Consider the following 20827-nt stretch of genomic DNA (forward strand, 5'->3'; position numbering starts at 1 on the left):
TATCAGAGATCTCCTGAGTAGATACACCAGTAAAAAAAGTAGATACACCAGGTGCAGCTGCATAAAGGTTTGGAGTGGCAAAATAAAAAGAATTTGAAATGCCACCTTGGAGTGAGATGGTGCCAAGTCCTGCACCTGGGTCACAACAACCCCAGGGAACACTCCAGGCTGGGGAAGAGGGGCAGGAGAAATGGAAAAGGGGCTGGGAGTGCTGGGGACAGCACTGGGCACGAGCTGGGTGTGCCAGCAAAGCCGAGGGCACCTGGGCTGTGCCAGCTGGGTGGGCCCTGAGAGAGGGAACAACTGAGAGCCACAAGCCACCAACAGACTCCTCACAAGTGACACCAGGTGGGAAGTGGGAAGTGACTTTTTCCCCCCCAGAACTGTGAATCCACAGCCCAAGCCACGTGCACACACAGCAGATATAAAGTGCATTTTTATTCCCAGCAAGCACTTGGGAATAAAAAACCTCAGCACTAAAGCTTGATACCCAAACAGCAACACAAGAGTTATCAAACAGCTGTCAGGAGAAACAAAACAGAGCAAAACCAAAGCAGACAGGGAGCAGAAACTCCTCGTGCTTCTGAGGGTGACAGGGACTACTGTGCAGGGAAAACTGGGAACGCAGCACAAAACACAAAAATCCTGCTGCAACCCGTGCATCTCCCAGCAGGAGGGACATGGAGATTCCCATGGAGATTCCCCATGGGGATCAGGAACGCAGAACTCGGGTGTGCTCCCATCACTGCCTCAGGAACAGCCAGGGTTTGTGTTTTCAGTTCTGTCTCCTTAGGGCTGCCCAGAGAGGTGGGATTTGCCCCATCCCTGTGTCGGGGTCCAGGATATCCCTCTGGCTGCCCTGGCTGTCTCGAGACCCTGGCAGGGGGCTCAGGGACCCTGGCACGAAGACAAAAAACCCTGTGGCTTTGATTTTAGCCTGTGGAAAAAAACCTGCCGACTCTGTATGAGAAATTACAAGCCACAAGGGTTGGAGTAGTGTGGTAGCTGAATTAACACAGGGTGAAAAAGTAGAATTTTGGGGTTTTTAGAATGGGGTTCGAGGGGACAAGATGGAGGGATTTGGGCATGTCCTGACCTTCTTCTCCTTCTCCTTGCCCTGCATGTCTTGCTGTGATGGTGACACTTTTCTGTTGGTTTAAGGCACAGACACACTGTCCAACATCAATGACAGACATTGGCACGTTATTGTAAACATGGCACACGGAGTTTTGGTATAAAATGTGAACACCGCCCTGAGGGCAGACAGAATGCCATGGCCGACCTGCTGGACAGAGCTCAGCAGGGCAGAGAGAGAATGTGACAGACAAGGGAAAATAAACAACCTTGAGAAGCTGATCCTGCACATTCCAACTCTTTCTTTGGCTGCACGGGCTGGGAAACAAGGACTTCTACACTCTTGGGGTCACCTCGACACCCAGACCCTGAGATCCCTGGAACATCCCAGGCTTGGAGCAGCCTGGGATCATGGGAGGTGTCCCTGCCATGGCAGGGGTGGCACTGGATGGGCTTTAAGGTCCCTTCCAGCCCAAACCATTCTGTGGATTTTACAATGCTGAAATTATTATTAGAGAGGTGGAACTGGAAGAGCTTTAAGGTCCCTTCCAAAAAAACCCCATTCCCTGACTCTGTAACTCCTGGAGCTGCTGGTCAGTTGAAATCCAGTTTCAGAACAGCTCAGAGGAAATCGTGTTTTGGGCAGAACAGAGTGGATGGAACAAAGGAACAGGAACAGTCTCCTTAAGCCACCCCTTGTGACTAAGAACAGGATCAGCTGGCTCATTCCTAGAGCACCTGGTGACTCACAGGAGATGGAAACCTCCCCGTGGTCCTGAAAAAACCCTCCCCAGGGCGTGGGGTGGGGCTGGAGGTGGTTGAGGGAGCTTGGGCACAGCTCCAGCCCTGGGATCCTGGCGTGCTCCTCAAAATGAGGTTGAACTTCCTCAGGGAGTTAAACTTGATCTGTTCCCAACATCCACTAGCAGCCCCCAGCCACTGCCTCTTCCCCATGGGGAAGCTCCACACTGGTTCCCCTTTGTGCCTTGGAAATGAGGGAAAACGGGGGAAATACTGGGAAGGGCTTGTTCTGGAATGCTGCTGGCACAGCCTGACCCGTGCTGCTCCCTCAGAGCCGTTCCTCATTGCTTCCAAACCCACCTGGGAGCTCTGCTGGGAGGGCACGGCCCAGGCTGCCAGCCCTGCCCAGAACAGCCCTTCCTTTGGGATATCTGTGCCCACAGATCACCCCCAGGCAGCTCAGGCAGTCTGGGACTCTCCAAACCTCATCCCTCCACATTTCAGTTAAATTCAGTTAATATTTCCTATTTCTGCCTCCAGCTGCAGTTCCTGTCTCAGGGTTTGAGACAGCCCCGAGGCTACTGCAGCCATCAGGGATTGACTCCCTGGGTCCCTGCTCCAGAGGGAACACCCCCATTGCTCCAGAACACCCTCCAAGGGTCCCTGCTCCAGAGGGAGCACCCCCATTGCTCCAGAACACCCTCCAAGGGTCCCTGCTCCAGAGGGAACACCCCCATTGCTCCAGAACACTCTCCAAGGGTCCCTGCTCCAGAGGGAACACCCCCATTGCTCCAGAACACCCTCCAAGGGTCCCTGCTCCAGAGGGAACACCCCCATTGCTCCAGAACACTCTCCAAGGGTCCCTGCTCCAGAGGGACACCCCCATTGCTCCAAGGGGATCTCTGGGGTGTTTGTCACAGAGGAGGGAGCAGTGCTGCCCCTGCTCCCCTCCCATGCCAACAGAAGCTGTCCCAGTGATGTCACCATCGTGGATGTGAGGGGCTAAAGCTGGGGGTGCTTCCAGGGTGTCTGATCATGGAATCATGGAATGGTTTGGGTGGGAAGGGACTGGAAACACCATCCAGTGCCCTGTAAACACCTTCCACTGTCCCAGGCTGCTCCAAGCCCCAGTGTCCAGCCAGGATCCAGGGGCAGCCCCAGCTGCTCTGGGCACCCTGTGCCAGGGCCTGCCCACCCTCCTAGAGAACAATTCCCAATTCCCAACATCCCATCCATCCCTGCCCTCTGGCACTGGGAGCCATTCCCTGTGTCCTGTCCCTCCATCCTCTGTCCCCAGTCCCTCTCCAGCTCTCCTGGAGCCCCGTCAGGCCCTTGGAGGTTTCATCAGAGATGATGAGGAAGGCAAACCTTCGACCCCACAGATTTAGCCAGGTAACCCCTGCTGGGTTTTGGGCAAAACATTCCTGCTTGGCTCTTCCCACTCCTGATCAACTTGTATCCCACTGCCAGGAGTGGCTCTGGAGAAGCTCCTTGACCACTGATCTCCCATTATTGAATGGGAGATTAATTAAAACCCCTAAAGCATTAATCATTGATTTCCAGGCCTTGCTGCAGTGTCACACCTCCTGCTCTTCCTGGGGGGGGTTAAACCTATTGCTCCTGCTTTTGTGTCAAGATTAGGAGAGTTAGAGCAAAGAATCACTTTCCATTTACACTCAGAATAAACAGAGCAGAAGGACTCCAAGATAACAATTTCCTCAACTAAGGAGATGGATTAAAACCTCATTTATTTCAAAGTAAATAATGAAACCCCACAAATTCCTATTTACCAGCCCTGTTCCCTGCAGCCCAACATGCCCCTGCCCATGCTAATGATGAACCCAAATGTTGGTGTTTTGCCTTTATTCAGCCCCACAGGGCTCTCAGGGTGGGAGCTGGCCTCTCTCCTGGCCCAAACAGGGGGGCAGAGCCCAGTTCACCCAGTTCTGCTCCCCAGTTCCTCCAGTCTGGCCCTCAGCCCCACACTGAGCTCGGAGCTGGCAACTGCAGACCCCAGATTTGTTTTTGGGAAGGACACCAGATGAAGAACCCACAGAGCCACTGCCAGCAGAGCCACCAAACACCTCCCAGCAAGTGTTTACACTTTGCTCCAGAAAACAGCGTGGGGGATCAGTGGGAGGAGTGAGCAGCCAGGAAAGCTGACATTCGTGTCCCTCCCTGCCAGGAAAGCTGACATTCATGTCCCTCCCTGCCCCCAGCCCTGCAGTCCCTAACCCTGCAGCGTTCCAAAGTCCATCCCTTGTTTTAGCACGCCAGCTGCCTCTCCCTCAGAGCCCTGACAGCAGGAGTGTGAAAACCCACCCAGCTCCACTCCAGAACAACATTTCTGCGCCTCACACCCAACACTGCGGCTTACAAAAGCCCAGTGAACGCACTCAGGTGAACATTGGGCTATTCCCAGGGTCAGAGATCCCAGGAGGAAGGTGCAGCCCCAGCTGCAGCCTCCTCTGCCAGGAGCACCTGCTGGAGGACACCTTCCTGCAGGACCCTGCCTGGCTGGGTGGAGGGTTCTAAATTAACGAGCAGCGATTTCATCTGTGTTTTCTCTCCTTGTGCAGCCCATTTCTGGTGCCTTCCCTCCTCAGGGGTTACTCAGGAACAGCTGAGCACCTCCCTGATTGAATGTTTTATTGCAGAACAAGATCATTTCCTCCCTGCTTCGTTTAACCCACTTTACTTCACCAAACTCACATTCTGCTCCAAGCACACTTTGTTAATTTATTCCTGGTTTTTCCAAGGTTCACATTAAAAATGCATTTTTGATGAAGTTATTGTCCCAGTTTTATCTCGACTGACTGGTGAAAAAATTGTTAGGAAGGTGCTGTGTTGTAAAAGTGTTGATTAATTTGGGATAGCCAATCTGGCCTTGGCAGGGATGGGGACAGCAGGACAGAATGAGGGACACGGGCAGTGGGAATGAGAGCTGAGGGAGGAGGGATGGGCATCTTTGGGCTTGGGATGAGACAGCAGAGAAGGATGCACAGGCAAGTGGAAACCACAGGGGTTTTCTGTCACAGAAGCCCAGCATGGGTGGGGTGGGAAGGGACCTTAAAGCCCACCCAGACCCCCCTGCCATGGGACGAGAGGGAATAAAAGGAAATTCCAGGAATGCCAGGGGTGGTGCTGGCAGGGATCATCCCAGGGTTCCTCAGGGTCATCTCAGAGAACACAGGAGCCCCATCAGCAGCCCTGACCTTTCCATCCCAGCCCTGCAAAACAAGGCCTGGCTGTCCTACCTGCACTCTAGCCCCTGTTTCCAGAACCTTCGTCCTCTGATCCAAGCTTTTCCCAGGAGGTTTTTGATCTGGCAAAGGGAGCTCAGCAGCTCTCCAGTCACCGGCACTGGGGATTCACGTGCACAGAAGGAGTCGACCTCGAGGGAAATCCAGATTTATCTCTCAGTTCTGAAGCTGAATTTCCCCCTCACGCAGCAGCCACGGAGCCAGGAGTGTTCCATGGTGAGGGAACAGAAGCATCTGCAAGGATCCAAGGGTTTGTGCAGCCCCAGCTCCTGACACTGGGCACCCCCAGCTGCTCTAAAGCTGCTTTTGCACCCCCAGAGCCAAAGGAAAGTGGGAAATCTGCCCCCAAAGGGAATTTCCTCTTTGCAGGTGATGACTTACAGCCCAGGCCACAACCAAAGGCCCTGCTGATAGTTCTGGAGCTCCCACCCCCACAAGGCACCTTCCCAGGAATCCTTCAAGGCTTCCAGCCTCAGAGCACACCTGCAGCACGGAATTCCACGGGGGAGTTGTGTGCCCTGGGCAGCAGCATCCCTGTCATTAATATCACCTGTAACACCTTTCCATTCCTCTGGAGTTCTCCTTACTCTCCCCAGATGGCAGATTAATGAGGAATTGCTGACGTCCTGCCTCAGGTTTCTGTATTTTCTGTGCTCCTACCACACCCCCTTGCCTGCCTCCTCCCTGGAATAAAGGATTCAGGAGCTGTCAGTTTTCCTCAGGAGCCATTTCAGAGATGGAGGAGCAGCCTGAGAAGTCCAACAATGCCTCGCAAATCTCAGACCTCATTCCACGTTTCATGACCAGGCTGAATGCAATTAAAATCACTGAGACTGGGAGATCAGCAGTGCTGGCTGAGCCACTTTTACATTATGAGCTCTTAACTGATTTTTTTATTAAGTCAATTTTATCTCTCCTAATAAAACCACTTCCTTCCACTTAGGATGGAAGGGAGCAACAACCCCACACAAACTTTCTGCATGATGAGCTTTCCTTTCACTCTGTTTGCCTCTAAATTTTGCTCTTCCCCTGCAGTCAATATTTATAACTTTATCCAGTGAGGAGGAATTTGACGGCCTGGTGTTGATGGGAAACTTTGCTTTTAATAATTCTGGTTTTAGTGCCTCCTTGCTCTGTTTGGATTAGGAAAAGCCACATTCCTGATTCTCTGCTCCAAGAGGAGATGAGGACCATTAAAGGTGAGGAACCTGCTCCAATCTCTGCATGAGAAGAGCACCTTGACAGCAGCGTGGACATGGAAAAAAACAACATTTCCCTGGGAATCATCTCCTTGGGTCACCCACCTGTACTGAGGGACACCTTCCACTATCCCAGGCTGCTCCAGCCTGGCCTTGGACACTTCCAGGGATCCAGGGGCAGCCACAGCTTCTCTGGGAATTCTGTTCCAGGGCCTCCCCACATTCACAGCCCAGAATTCCTTCCTAAAATCTTACTGAAATCAAGGTTTTCCAGATTTTCTGGGAGTTGTAAGTTTTCCTGGAGGAGACAGAGCTGTGCCAAATCAATACTGTCCCTGTCCCTGACTGAGTCTCCCTGAGAGCCACAATCTTCAGATTATTGATACAATTCCTGACCTGTAGCAAGCCTTAAAATAGAGGAGATTCAGGAAGTGGAAATCTGATAGCATGAGGAATTGGAGTGGATTACTCATAGAGGACTAAGAGCAAGCATTTGAAGAAAAGCCTAAATGTAGCATAAAAATATATTAAAATCTTTTCAGACATTCCTTATAGGCTGAGCTCATTGGCAAAGTGTTGGGGAGAGTGAAATGTAATAAAACCAGAGGAAAAACTCCTCTTGCACCAATGCAAACAGGGAGGAATTTGCATTAACAGGTCTTTGCATATGTATATGGGTGAATTTATATAAATATGCATTTAGACACACATTATGTATAGATTTTCACTTGACATCAGACACTTCAGCAAGCAGCAGTGTATAAAAATATAAAAGGAAAGTTTCATGAAGTGCAGGAGACAGAAAACTTCAGTAGGTGAGGAAGAAAGAAGTTGGGGATGAAAGCTAAATAAGGGATGACCAGGGGTGGAAAACCTTTGGCAGGTCTCCTCCTGCCTGGAAATGCAGAGAGATTGTCACGAAATAACCTCAAACACCTGGAGCAGCTGTGCAGAGGGATGGATCCTCCCTGGGCTGAAATCCAGGCCAAAGGGAAGCTGCACAGCAAGGTCAGTCCCCAGGTCCCATTCCCCAGGTTTTCCTGGGGAAATCTCCCTGTCTTGGATTGAAAAGCCAGGTGTCTGCTAAGGAAGGCAGGAGTCTCCCTTGAAATGGAAAATGTAAACCCCTCCCTCTGAATTATTATAATTTTGAAATTAAGGGGCTCTCAGGCAAAGATATGGGAATAGGAATAACAGCTCTTTATTAGGAAAATAAAAATTAAAATGCAATAGTGCAAAAAACCCAAACCACTGCCAGAGTCAGATCAGGCCCTGGCAGCCTGTGGGTCAGGGTGGTGGCAGCAGTCCCATCCCATGGTGGCTCAGCCCTCCTGCAGTGCCAGCTGTGCTTCTGCTGGAGCAGGGATCCTGCACAAGGGTGGAGTTTTCCTCTGAAGCTCCAGGGCTGGTGGGGATGGGCCTGGGCTTCCTCTGGGAATGCAGAGGGGAAGAAAGCTGCTCCTCTGGGAATGCAGTGGGCAAAGGCTGCTGTGGTGTCCCAAAAGTCAGATTGTATCCAGGTAGGAATGCTTGGCTCTTCCCCCTGGGTGGAGCATCTCCCCATAGATGATGGAATTTTCTCAGCCATGCAGGGACACTCACTGGCCATGAACAGGAGATAATTAATAATTAATGGCCCATGAACAGAAGAGATCTCCTGGAGGGAGGATTGGCTGTGGGAGAGATAAAGAAAACTGCCCAAGGAACAGCAGAGAACTGCCCCAGCTCTGACAGATGGAAATTGAACACACACCCCCATTTCCAACCCAAGGCACTCCCATTTCCCTGGGCCAGCCCAGGCCGGGGCTGTGCTGGAGCAAAGCTGCAAGGAGCTCCCTGCACTCGTTGATTTGCCCTCCAGAGAACCAGCTGGGGCTGAATTCTCCCTCCAGCAGGGGCAGCTGCACTCCCTGGAGCCTCTGGAGCCACAAGAAGCAGGAGCCTGGGACAGCTTCCCCCTGTTCTGGGGAGAGGAAAGCATGGAATGGGAAGTTCTGCTCCAGCCAGGACTTCGGTGCCCACCAAGGGACTCAGCTCTGCCTTTGGGTGCTCTCTGATGTGAGGATTGTTTTCCTGGTGTGATATCCTCATTTACATCCCCTCTAATCCAGAGGCTTCATTAAGAAGTTGCCAAGAATCAACATTTTGACTGTTCCAGCCTTTAAGTGCCAAGGCTGGATAATTTTCTGCAAGCTGAAGGGAGGAAAGTCCCTCTGTAGGCAGCTGCCACTTGTTCCATGGCTGCTTGAGCCATTTTTGGCTGCAGCAGATGCCCTCCCCTGGGTTTTTACCCTCCCTGGACACATCAGTGGCAATTTCCCTGGCTCCCAACTCCCTTCCATCGGGTGTCCTGCTTCAGGATGGATTTTCTGTGGGGCAGGATGGAGTTTCCTTTGGGCAGAAAGCTCCTGGCAGCAGAGGAAGGAGCTGCCTACTTTCCAAAGCTCATTTCTGTCTCAAAGTGTGGACATGAGGAAGGTGGAGAGGGTGGGATGTGACTTCAAGGCAGATGGAAATGCACAAGAACAGTTGCTTAGCACCTATAAAAGTCAGGCCCACTCCTTCACAAGATCCGTGTGTATTTAGGGATCCACACTTGAATCCTGGCCTCTGAATAACCCAAACCCACCGCAGCTTTTTGGGAATGTGTGCTGATGAAATAAACAACGATATTAAAAGTCACACGGATCCTGCTGCGGTCCTGGCAGCAAACAGGGGGCAAATTTCGTGTTACCCCTGCTTGGGAGCTCTGCTAGCCATTAATGAATGAGAAAGAGCAGGGAAAGGTGCAGCTCCACGAGGATTCCTCAGCCCGTGGGGCAGTGGGGATCAGGCAGCAGCCTCCAGCCTTTGTCTGAGCAGGAGATGCAAATTAAAGCTTTGAGACAGAGGTGGATATTCCACCGGGACTGCTGGATGTGGTGCTTGGGAATGGGTCCAGCATCCATTTCTCTGGGGCTGGATCAATGCAGCACAGCAGGGCAGAGCCAGGAACGGGCAGAGAAAAGGCTGTGGAAATGCTCCACAGGATGAATGTGCTCAAAAGCGCTCGGAAGCGGAAAACGTTTCTTGCACATTGCACTCTATTTCGTACTTGATTAGGAAACCTCACCTGATGAAAGGAGCGCGAAATGACCGGGTTTAATGGCCAGAGAAGGGGAGAAAGCGGCTGAATTCCCGTCAGCTCCCCTGCCTTTGTCTCAGGCTCTCTCTGCCGGTGGCCGTGGCTAGCTCGGGTTTCTGTCGGTGACCTGATTCCGCACCGCACGCTCCTCCCAGCTCGGAGAGGCTCCCATGTGATCCATTCTTCCCCCTAAATAAAGTTGACAAATTCGGCTGGGCTCAGATGGTGCTGCCGAGGGGGTGTGGAGCGCTCCCACCCTCGCTGCAGCTGCGGCACCGCGGGCCAGCAGCGCCGGCTGGGGGCCACCGGCCGGGCTCGGGGCTCCCTGCCCGGGCTGCCAGCCGCACACAGCCCCGGAGCCGGAGGACGTGGCCGGAGCAGGTGAGTGAGCGGCTGCGGGTTCCTTTGTGCGGAGCCGCGGGCGCTGGAGGGAGGGAGGGAAGGAAGGGGCAGCGGGGCGATCCCGAAATGGCCCCAGCCCCAGCCCCCGGCCCTGCCCGCGGTGCCCAGGGCACGGTGCCCCTGCCCGGGGGGATGCGCCCCTGGAGCCGGCTCCGCGAGCAGCGGCGATCGCCCGGCGCGGCAGCGCCTGCGGCAGAGCCCGGGGATGCTCCGCGGCATCCCGGCCCCGCGGGGACACGGCACGGCACCGTGATCCCGCGTGCGAGGCTGGCACTGGGCTGGCACGGCACAGCACCGGGCAGCGTGGGACCGACGTGCAGGCTGAATGGCACGGCACGGTACCGGGGCGGGCTGGCACGGCTCGGCACCGGGCAGCGCGGCACCTGCCTGGCACGGCACTGAGATACCTGCGTGCAAGGCTGGCACGGCACCAGCACTCAGGCTGGCACGGCACGGTGATGCCTGGGCTGTGAGGCTGGCACGGCACCGCGCCAGGCAGCGTGGGACCGGTGTGCAGGCTGGCACGGCACCAGGACTGGCACGGCACGGTACCAGCGTGTGCCACGGACACGGTCCCTGGCAGGCTCCAGGGCTGCCCTGCCCGCCCCGCTGCCCCCAGTCCGGCCACTCGTGGTCCCCAGCGGGCTCCTGCTCCGGCCCCAGGTGTGCCAGGTGTGACCCTCCGGGGCGGGTGCCCCTCCTGCCCGGCTGCCAGAGCTTCCCGCACCCGCCCTTCCCCGAGAGCGGCGCTCCTGCTCCCAAAGCTGTAGCGGGCACCCCTGGGCACACCTGCCCCTGCTCTCCATCCCGGGCTCCAGGGATCCCTGAGCCTTCCCATCCCTCCCTCCTGCATCCCGAGCTGAGCCCCTGGGCGTGCCCGTGCCCTCCCAGCCCCGGCAGTGCTGCCGTGGCCATCTCCCAGCCGTTCCTCAAACCCACATCACTTTTCCCGTCTGGAATGGGGTTGGGAGCTCAAAGGAAGGGCAGTGCTGGAACACGGAATGCTCCCAGTCTTCATTCCTTCCGTGTCTCCGTCAGCCTCGGCGCTGGGACCAGTTCACTGCACAGCAGCTCAGCTCCCTGGGCTGCAGCTGGGGAGAGGAGGGAAGGGGGCTCCTGCTCACCTGCAGCTCCCAGATCCCTCAGAAACTATTCCCAGTCTGTGCGGTGGGAAAAGAAATGTGATTATTCCAGAAATGTGCAGACAAAGTAGCTGCCTCTAAACTGACACTCATCACTCCCCCTCCCAGCCCCTGCTTCCTCCCACCCTTTAACTTCTTCTTTTCCTGCACAATTTAAAGGTGAAGTTCCCTGAGCAGGGAATTTATTGCAGTCCTAGACTGGGCCCGTCCATCAAGAGCAGCAGAGTTTTCTTTTGAAAGGAGATGGATGAAAACTGGAATGTTCAAACAAAGCAAATCTCTTGCTCTTTTGCAGTATTTTTAAAAAGAAATCTATCCCTGCAGGAGTTTCAGTCAGATTTTAGATCCAAGAGAAAGGCTGCAGTGTCCCAGCTGTAACAGATTTCCTTGTTCCTGGTAGGGCAGGAGAAAATGGGAAAGAAGAGATTAAATAGGGAGGGGGACACAAAACCAGATCTAATTTGTTCATGCCTTCACAATTAGGCCAGAATTAAATCCCTCTTTCACCTGCACACAAAATGAGAATTGAACAAAAGGGCCATTGATTGGCTTAAGGTTGTGTTTTATGAGGGTTCTTAGGTTTGGGTTTTTCATTTGTGTTCAGCTCTAAACATCCTTCAGTTTCCATCTCCCTTCTAACTCTGCAATTAATCACCCACCTCTACCTGCACTACTTGTCCTGGCTCCAAAATCCTGTAACTTTGTGGCAAACTGAGCCTAAAAACAGCAAATGGGAAAAAAAAAAATCACTGAGCAATTTAAGCTCAGTGCAGGTTTGGGGACTGCTCACTGCAGGGCTTGTGTTTGCACAGAATAACATCTGAAATTATGGACCAAGGGGAAATTCCCAGGCTGCCTCTGTAATCACAGGATGGAACTGCCCCTGACTTTGGAGGGGAAGAGCAGCATAAAAAATGAGTCTGAACCAAATCAGCAGTGAGTGAAGCACAAAATATCATTTCAAAGGGACAAAGAATCCCCATTTTGCAGGGTGTACTCTTGGGCTGGTGATGGAAGCTCCTGTGGCAGGAATGGCTGAGCAGGAAAATCCACCTTCCAAAAGCAGGAATAGTGGTGCTGCTTGGAGAAAAACAACCTCAGCAGAGATTTTAAAGATTTTAAAAGGCAGTGAAGCCTCTTTGGAAGGGAACACCTAGAAGGAACATGCTCAGAGAACCCCTGGATATGGCACTGTTCTCCAAGTTTAAAAGGGAAAAAAACCAGGCCCTTTCCTAGATTTAAAATTTTTATTATTATTATTAATTATTCCTGTGAAAAGAATAAACCCCAATGTCTCCTCCTCACATGTTTGTGCCAGCTCAGTTCTCACACCTCTGGGGAGCATTTAATGGAAATTTAAAGCCACCCTAACAATGGCATCTGAGCATTCCAATGCTCAGGATAATAAACTTTCCTCACATTTCCTGGACAAGAAGGTTAGAATATCTGTCCAGGTGCCTTCCAGTGGCTGCTTTAGGGAGGGAATCCATCAAGTGCTCAGTGTGTCCATGGCTGAGGTGCAGTTTGCTCCTGGGAACAGGAACCATTCCGGAGGGATTTGGACTTTGCACAGAGCAAAGCTGAGATTTGCCAAACCAGGCAGTGATGAGGAGGCTGTGATCACACCCTCAAAGCTGCTGCTGTTTATCAAATCACACTTGGGCTAAATTAACACATTAGACTGTCAGAGGTCACCAAGAAAATCAGTGGGGTTAAAATCAGCTTCAAAGAGAGCCTAAAGCCAGATGCACCTAAGGCTTTAATTAATCTAATCTTCAAGAATTACTCGACTAAAATTAAAACCAGAATTAGCCTCTCGTGGGTCCTCTGTCAAACAAGTGCCCAGGAAAGCAGCACCTTGCATTTATGGCCCTGCTGAGCACAGCCCCTGCCCATAGCCGCCCCTCTGGATCCCAAAAATGTCCGTGGCATTGTTTTGCTCAGGATCCTCCAAGCAGAGGGAAGATGGGATCAGGTTCTGCTCTAAAATTACCTGGTTTTCTTGTGCACAGAGTTCTCCAAGCCCAGGGAGAATCAGGATCCCACCAGATATTGATCCTTTTATAGCAACACAGCTCGCCCCTGGCTCGTGGATCTGGCCAGGGCTGGAATGAGAGATCCCAAAACTCCCAGCCTTTTTCTCTTCTTCAGGAATAACAAGGACAGAACACGCTGAACAGCAATGGAGGGCAGAGATCTCTTGTTCACTGGGATAAAAGCAGGGCTGGAGTTTTGTACACTTAATTAAAAGATTAATTGACCTGCTCCAACCTTTCTCTAACGTGCCAGTTCTGGCACTGGGTGGAAGCACACGGGGTTTATGCAAATGTCCTTTCTTGGGGTGACCACGTGGAAAAATAGAATAGAGATCATGTTTCCTTTTTGGTGATTAACAAAACAGAAGAAAGAGGCACAAAGAGGTTTAATGTGAGGACTTTGCAGGGAAATCTGTGGTGTTGAACACCCAGGAACCTGGTGACATTACAAATACAGTGTATGGGAGCAGCACCCACCCCAAAGGACACAGAACCCCCAGGAATTAAACTGAGCAGCACTTTGGAGACTTGAAACCTGCGGGTTTCCAGAAGAATTTTAAGCATCCATAATTAAATACATATATATTTATGGGCCTATTTTAAATACTCTCAAAGCCTGGCCTTCTGTTCCTATGAGTTTATAGAAGATGCAGCAAGGCTAAAACATCTCACTGTGTTTTTCCAAGCATTTTCTGCCTTCTCCCATCCCTTCCTCCTCCTTCTCCTCTTCCACTGCTCCCACTCCCTTTTATCTGAGCACAAGTGCTGGAGTTGATGTCTCCTCTGCTCCCCAGCTCAGGGGGAGGAGGAGAAAGAGCCCTTTCCACACCAGGTTTAAGCATGAGGGACACCTTTCATCCCAATGTTTTCACATCAAAAAGATGCAAATGGAGAGAGAGGAGCTGCATTCTTCCCTAATGCAATTAAAATGGAAGAGGCAATTTGAAAGGCAGCGGGGAGATTTACAAGAAAGCTAAAGGCAAAAGGGAAGAAAGCAAGCCTGAAACTTTGTTTAAAATCAATATAGGGTTACATAAACGCGGGAGTAGCTCAACAGTGGGAAGAGCACGGTGAGTGGAGGATGAGGAGATGAGACACAAAGACAGAACCCAAGGCTCTCCTGCTGTCAAAGAGATTTTTTCTATCAGCTCCCAAGGAGGGTTTGCGGTTTCAGGGCAGTCACCTTTCCCTTAAAAGCTGCTTTTGTGTTCCTTTGAGAGCAGGGCTGTTCCTTTTCCTCACTGCTTGGTTTGATGTCCTGCTCAGCCGTTCTTTACCAGCCCCATCGGGAGGTGCGAGTTATCCCGAGGGTCAGGGATGTGCCAGCAGCTTCCCTTTGGAGCTGCAGCAGCTCACGTGGGATTCCTGCCCTTCCTTCACCCTTCCAAGAAATCTGAAAATTCCAGACATTCACTGAACTCAGCCACTCGGACTGAAGTAAAAACCAGACTTCTCCAACTGTATAAAAGCCCCAAATCATATCCAATAAAACTTAAGTCTGCTCTTCCACACAATATTTTGATTATTTTATTTATTTATTTTTAGGAATACAATGCAAATTGTCATTTCTATCTTGACTGTAACACTGATAACATCATTATTACCATGTCTGGCAAACAGAGGCAAGGTTTGCCCTAATAAAAGGGAGGACTCCCAGGGAAATCAAAAAGCTGTTGATGAACATTCTTATCTCTTTTCAGTAATTCAGTATTTGACAGATGCCAATAACCTGAATTCATCTTAAGACACTGGGGTTTTTTACTGTCATTTCCTTTGTTCCTCTCATACTAATCACTTCCAACCCTCTCTTACATTCCTCCCTCAAAAACTGTAAAAACCCCTCAAAAATCTATTTCTCTATGAGGTTCTCAAAGGTCAAACTTGGAGAACAAAGGGAAGGCAATGCCTGTCCTAAGGATATTACAAATCAAGGAGCAGATTTTGTCTTCCCCATCTTGTACTGAGTTGTATTTTACTTTATAACTTGCTAAAAAAGACAAAGGAACATGAGCCAGGGTAGGAAAGTCCATCCCAAGGCAAGGACGTGCTACACCAAGAGCCTGAGCTTGTGTAAGTCCCAGGGTAAAACATTATTATTTCATTAAAAGCTTTAAAAATGAATTCAACTTCCAGATATTCTAATGTGCTTGCACAAGATGTTTATTCTAACAAATTTCCAGATTTAAAAAAATCACATTATTTTTGTCATTACTTGAATCTTTCTAATATATTTTAGTGGGAATGAAATGTGCCCAGCCCTGAGCTCCTGACTGCAATGTTTGCAGGGCTCAGGCCAAAGCCACTGAAGCCTTATGACTCACACAAACCTAAGCAAGCGACCTCAGCTTTATTTATCCTCTGCTGCTGGGATTCAGCTAAAGCCCGGAAGAGGAAGAGGTTTGGGGGATTTTAATGGGAAGTGCCTCCTGAGGATGTGCTGCCAGTGAGATTCCAGAGGATGGGATGTGAGCTGGTCATCCCAGGGCCTGAACCTCCCTGTGTTCCTGTGCTCCTGCAGCCCGGAGAGGAGCACAGCACCTCTGCTGGCCCTGCCTGCTTCCCTGCCAGGCTGGAGCAGCTCCGTCACCCTTGTGCCACCACCCCTCCCATCCACCCAGGAAGGAGCTTCTCCCTGGAGCTCCCTTGGCACTGCCCCTGCCTGTGCCCACACCAGGCACAGCCTCCAACCATGGCTGGCACCTTTTGGGGTGTCTCCCGCCCTTTGCTCTCCAACCTGCTTCCCCAGTCCATCCCTGAGCAGCAGCAAGGAGCATTCCTGGCCCTCAGGCAGCAGTGGTGGCACTGCTGTCACCCATGGGAGCAGTGGTGACACTGCTGTCACCCATGGGAGCAGTGGTGACACTGCTGTCACCCATGGGAGCAGAGCTGGCACTGCTGTCACCCACAGGAGTGGTGGTGACACTGCTGTGACCCACGGGAGCAGAGGTGGCACTACTGTCACCCACAGGAGTGGTGGTGACACTGCTGTCACCCACGGGAGCAGTGGTGACACTGCTGTCACCCATGGGAGCAGTGGTGACACTGCTGTCACCCATGGGAGCAGTGGTGGCACTGCTGTCACCCACAGGAGCAGAGGTGGCACTGCTGTCACCCATGGGAGCAGTGGTGACACTGCTGTCACCCATGGGAGCAGAGCTGGCACTGCTGTCACCCACAGGAGTGGTGGTGACACTGCTGTGACCCACGGGAGCAGAGGTGGCACTACTGTCACCCACAGGAGTGGTGGTGACACTGCTGTCACCCACGGGAGCAGTGGTGACACTGCTGTCACCCATGGGAGCAGTGGTGACACTGCTGTCACCCATGGGAGCAGTGGTGGCACTGCTGTCACCCACAGGAGCAGAGGTGGCACTGCTGTCACCCATGGGAGCAGTGGTGACACTGCTGTCACCCATGGGAGCAGTGGTGGCACTGCTGTCACCCACAGGAGCAGAGGTGGCACTGCTGTCACCCATGGGAGCAGTGGTGACACTGCTGTCACCCACGGGTTTGGTCACCGTCACTCCAGAGTCACAGCACAGCCACCAGCAGACCCCTCAGAGGCTGTTCAGAAGGGATTTGCCCAGAAAATCACTTTCCTTCCCTAAAATGCAGCTGAAGCCCCAGCAGAGCTTTGCAGATTTGGGATTTAAAAGTTTTCCTGGTTTGGCTTGGAATTCCACCTCCCTGCACCGACGGGGCAGTCACAAACATCACCCCTGCGCCCTCCTGGAGCAGCACAGAGCCAGCTGCATCGTGACTTTGTGGTTTTGTTTTCTCCTCCCCTAGGAACCTGAGCGCTGTGGGCACAGATGAGATGAGATCCAGCTTAAGGCAAGTATGACAAGATCAGATTGCCCCGGTGCTGAGACATTCCCCTCTCCTGGACTTCCACGGGGAGGTGGGCACTTGGCTGCTCCATAAATCAGAGGGGCATTTCTCAGCTTCTCAAGTGCTTTTATTGCAGTTGCTTTCTTCAGGCTACTTGGGAGAGATGTTGAACACTGAAATATTCTGTTGTCACCCCCTCCTGATGCATGGCCTGCCAGCAGTGCCACTTGTAGGCATTCATCAAAGATGGGCCACGGTGCACTCGGTCCTTTATGTGAAATGAGCTTTCCATCAGCTCTCCCTCAGCAAAATCTGAGTTCTAAACTTCCTTGAAAATCCCCATTCCTCTCTGACTCTGTGAACATATTGTTCCAAACTGGCAGGAAATGTTATTTACATCTTTTAGCACCAACAGAATGCTGAGCTGTGTAAACAGTGGTTATTACTAATCAGAATGTGCTGGTAATTAGGAAAAGAGACCCTCAGTTCTCTGTGAGCCTGAGTGGGATGAACTTTATTTCTATAAAGAGGATGAAGTGCATCCTATCAAACACAGCATCTCCAAACAATGATGCTCCAAGATCTCTGAATCCTAATTTTGGCCTCCAAGCATTTGGGAGGAGGGTGGAGGGGGTTTGGAGCAAGCTGTTGTTTGAAATAAATAGCCCAGAACGTGCTTACAGCTCCTCAGAGGAAAACATCCCATTCCGAGGCAAATCCTCCTGTCCCGATTGGAAGCAGGAATCCAGAGCAGAGCAGCCTTGTTCCTCAGGTTTAACTCCAAAATGGGATTTGGATCAGGGAGGGAATGGGGAGGGCAGAGCAGCTTTGAGCTTCAGAACTGCTCAGATGAGTGAATTTTTTAGGATTTGTCACACACAGCTCATATCAAAGGCAAATGACTTAAAAGTCTTTGAAATTCCATCAGAACTGTGGAAGGGCGGGGGGGTTAAATTCCAGTTTACAGCTCAGTGCCTGTAGGGGAGCTCACCTCCACTAATCCGGGGTGGTTTTTCACCCAGGACCTTTCTGCAGATCCCAGATTTGCAATCAGTGAGGAAACCCCAATCCCACTATAACTAAAATTCCAGAGGATTAAGACCACAAATTCAAGCCCTGTCCAAGAGCAGATATACATTAGAGGGGAAGTTAAACCCCTTCATTAATGTGAGAATTCCCGTTTGCAGCTGATTTTGTTACTGTGGGTAAGGTACCAACCAGGCTTTGATTGTTTTCTCTTCTGGGAATATTTTGGGAAAGGAAAAACATCTCTCACTGGAACAATTGCTGTGATGGAAAGTTACACTTGTTGCAGCACTTGTTTTGCTTTCAGCCCCAGGACAAGCTTTGCCACCCCTGGAAAACTGATTGGATTTTCTCCAATTATCTCTTGCAGAAAACAAGCAATTCCAAACTGGCAGCTGGCTGAGACTTCCCTGCCCCTTGATGAAGAAGGCAGCACATTCCTGACCTCAGCACCTGGGAAAAAGCTGACCTGTGCTGGAGACTTTGTGCCACAGGCTGCAGTTCCTGCTGTCCCTGGCCCCAAACCCCACTGCTGAGCCTCCCCCATGCCTGCAGCACGCGAGGCAAAGCTGGCTCCTGGATGGTGACAGGGCAGTCCTAGATCTGCTTCTCCAGGAATCCTGAGAACAGCTCCCGAGTCCCAATGAGGCCCAAGTTGAGGGAGGCTCCTGGAGCTGCACTTTTGGCCTCAGCAGATTATGAGAACTTTGCTGATGTGAACTCCACCAGGGACACGGAGAGCGAGCAGCTGGAGGGGTCCCTCTCGTCCACCATCGCCCTCATCGTCGTGCTGGTCATCATCTTCTCCCTGGTGATGACATCCCTCATCACCTACTGCTTCCACAAGTGGAAACTCAGAGGGAAAAGACTGCAGAAAGCACAAGAGGAGTATCAGAGAGACCAAGAAAAGAGCATTTGCCAAAGCACACCTGGACTTGTTTCATAAAAAGAGAAATCCAGGATCCACCATGAAGTACTCTTGAATTACCTGAAAATCATGAGAGAACTGCAAATTTGAAATTTCCAAGCAAATACATCCTTATTTTATCTCATTTCTAAGAGTTGTTAGCAGTTTGGAGATTTCCTACAGCTTTATTATACACATATATATACATATATATATATATTTATACATTTAGTCTCATTTGTGCAAAGTAAAACCAATGCAATGATGTATTTTTAATCTCTTCTGTCATTTTAATCCTCGCTGGGCAAACTGACAGTGCCTGTGAGGGTGGGCAGGCCCTGGCACAGATTCCCAGAGAAGCTGTGGCTGCCTCTAGATCCCTGGAAATGTCCAAGGCCAGGCTGGAGCAGCCTGGGACAGTGGAAGGTGTCCCTGCCATGGCAGGGCTGGAATGGGAGGAGTTTTTAGCTCCATTCCAACCCTAACCACAATTTTCTGTGTATTACTGGACCAGTAAATTTCAACCTGTTGCTTTTGCTCTTTCACAAACCTCCTGGAAGGTGAAGAGGCAGATTTGGGGTATCCCAAAGCAGCTCAGCTGCTCCAAACCAGGGCAGTTGTGCTGCACTGGTCCCAGCAGGGCTGCAGGTGCTGCAGTGAGTGGGTCCCAGCTGGTGCTGCCAGGCTGCTCCTGAGCCCACATTGCAGTGCTTCCTTCACACCAGGGTTGTGTGAGAGCTGCTCGTGGCATTCCCACGAGTGGATTAAGGACATCCAGAGTCAATGGAACTCAAATTCCTAAGGGAAGAGACAGCCTAAACTCCTTTTTTTAATTAGGCATCAAATCCTTTTTAAACCACCCATACCACGGAGTGTTTCTATTTCCATAGCCTGGCCTGTGATGTCACAGAGAAATGACAGATTTCTTGTGAGTAGCACATCTAAGTCATCTTTTCTAACCAAGTGATGGATGTAATATTAATAAATGTCATTGTTTTATAAAGTAGAAACCATGTGAAGTTGCCACCAGCCCCCTGCTCAAGTCTACAGCTTGCTTGCAATTACCAGTACTGCTGTATGTATTTTTAAACAAGCTATAATACTGTGATGATGCTGTAAACTTACCTCTGTAGGAAAAAAATGTTCTATTTCAAAATGTCAGGATGAAGGATGTAAATGTTCTGAAAGTGCTATCAACAACAACAACAACAAAAAGAATTTTCACAGAATATTCTAAAGGATTCTGTTACATGCTACAAATCTATTTTAGAAGGGTATTTATGGATCATACAGCCTAGTCTGTGAAAACAGTACTATTTTATTACAGAATAAATAAATGAATAAATAAGCAGTGAATATCCATGCCCAGAAGCTGGAAAATGTTTGGGGTTTTTTTTAAGTACCCTGATCAATTATTTGTGTAATCTGGAAGATGGAGGACTCTGACAGAAGGAATCCACTCCCCCTCATCTCCTATCCACACCCTGGTGTTGTCAGTGCTGCCAATAATCTTCAAAATCAGTTTTGGAGGAAAAAAAAAAGGACAAATAGTTGCATGAAAACAATGCAAATGCGGTGTTGATAGGATTAATATCTGTTTTGCTATCATTTAAAGCCAGAGCAGTCAGGAAAGCAGCCCCGGGGCTGGCAGGGCTGATCTGCACACACCCAGTGCCTCCCTCAGGGGCACAATCAAAAGTCACTCTCTGAAAATCACATCCAGTGGTAATAAAATCACAGCTTGAGGAATGCAAGGAGATTGGAAAACGCTTGAAGGATGCAGAGCTGGGAGCACTGCAGCTCTTGCTGGAGGATACGTGGATGGTTTGGGGGAACTGCACTCAGCTCAGGTTTTACTGAGAGCTGGCTGCTGGGGCAGCTCCAGCTCCACGGGGGAACACCAGCTCTCGTCCTTGGTGCCACCAGCTGAAAACTTTTGTCAAGTTCCCAATCTGAAGAAATGAGTTCTGCTCCTTTTCTTGGAACCTCATCAAATTGGCTGATAAAAAACAGAACTAAAAAAATACCCATGTCTCACCACACCCCAACCCCAAGAGGGGAATTTCTGAGGAGGCACTGAGG

General features: G+C 50.9%; 1 long non-coding RNA gene across 1 annotated transcript; it reads left to right on the forward strand.

Moving 5' to 3' along the window:
• Positions 1-16907: 16907 nt before the first annotated feature.
• On the forward strand, positions 16908-20125 carry LOC137482656 (uncharacterized). The gene is made up of 2 exons (XR_011004177.1): positions 16908-17584; positions 18209-20125. It is a non-coding gene; the product is annotated as an uncharacterized lncRNA (long non-coding RNA).
• The last annotated feature ends 702 nt before the right edge of the window (positions 20126-20827 follow it).

The sequence above is a fragment of the Anomalospiza imberbis genome, chromosome 14 (assembly GCF_031753505.1).
Source record: "Anomalospiza imberbis isolate Cuckoo-Finch-1a 21T00152 chromosome 14, ASM3175350v1, whole genome shotgun sequence".
Lineage (NCBI taxonomy): Eukaryota > Metazoa > Chordata > Aves > Passeriformes > Viduidae > Anomalospiza > Anomalospiza imberbis.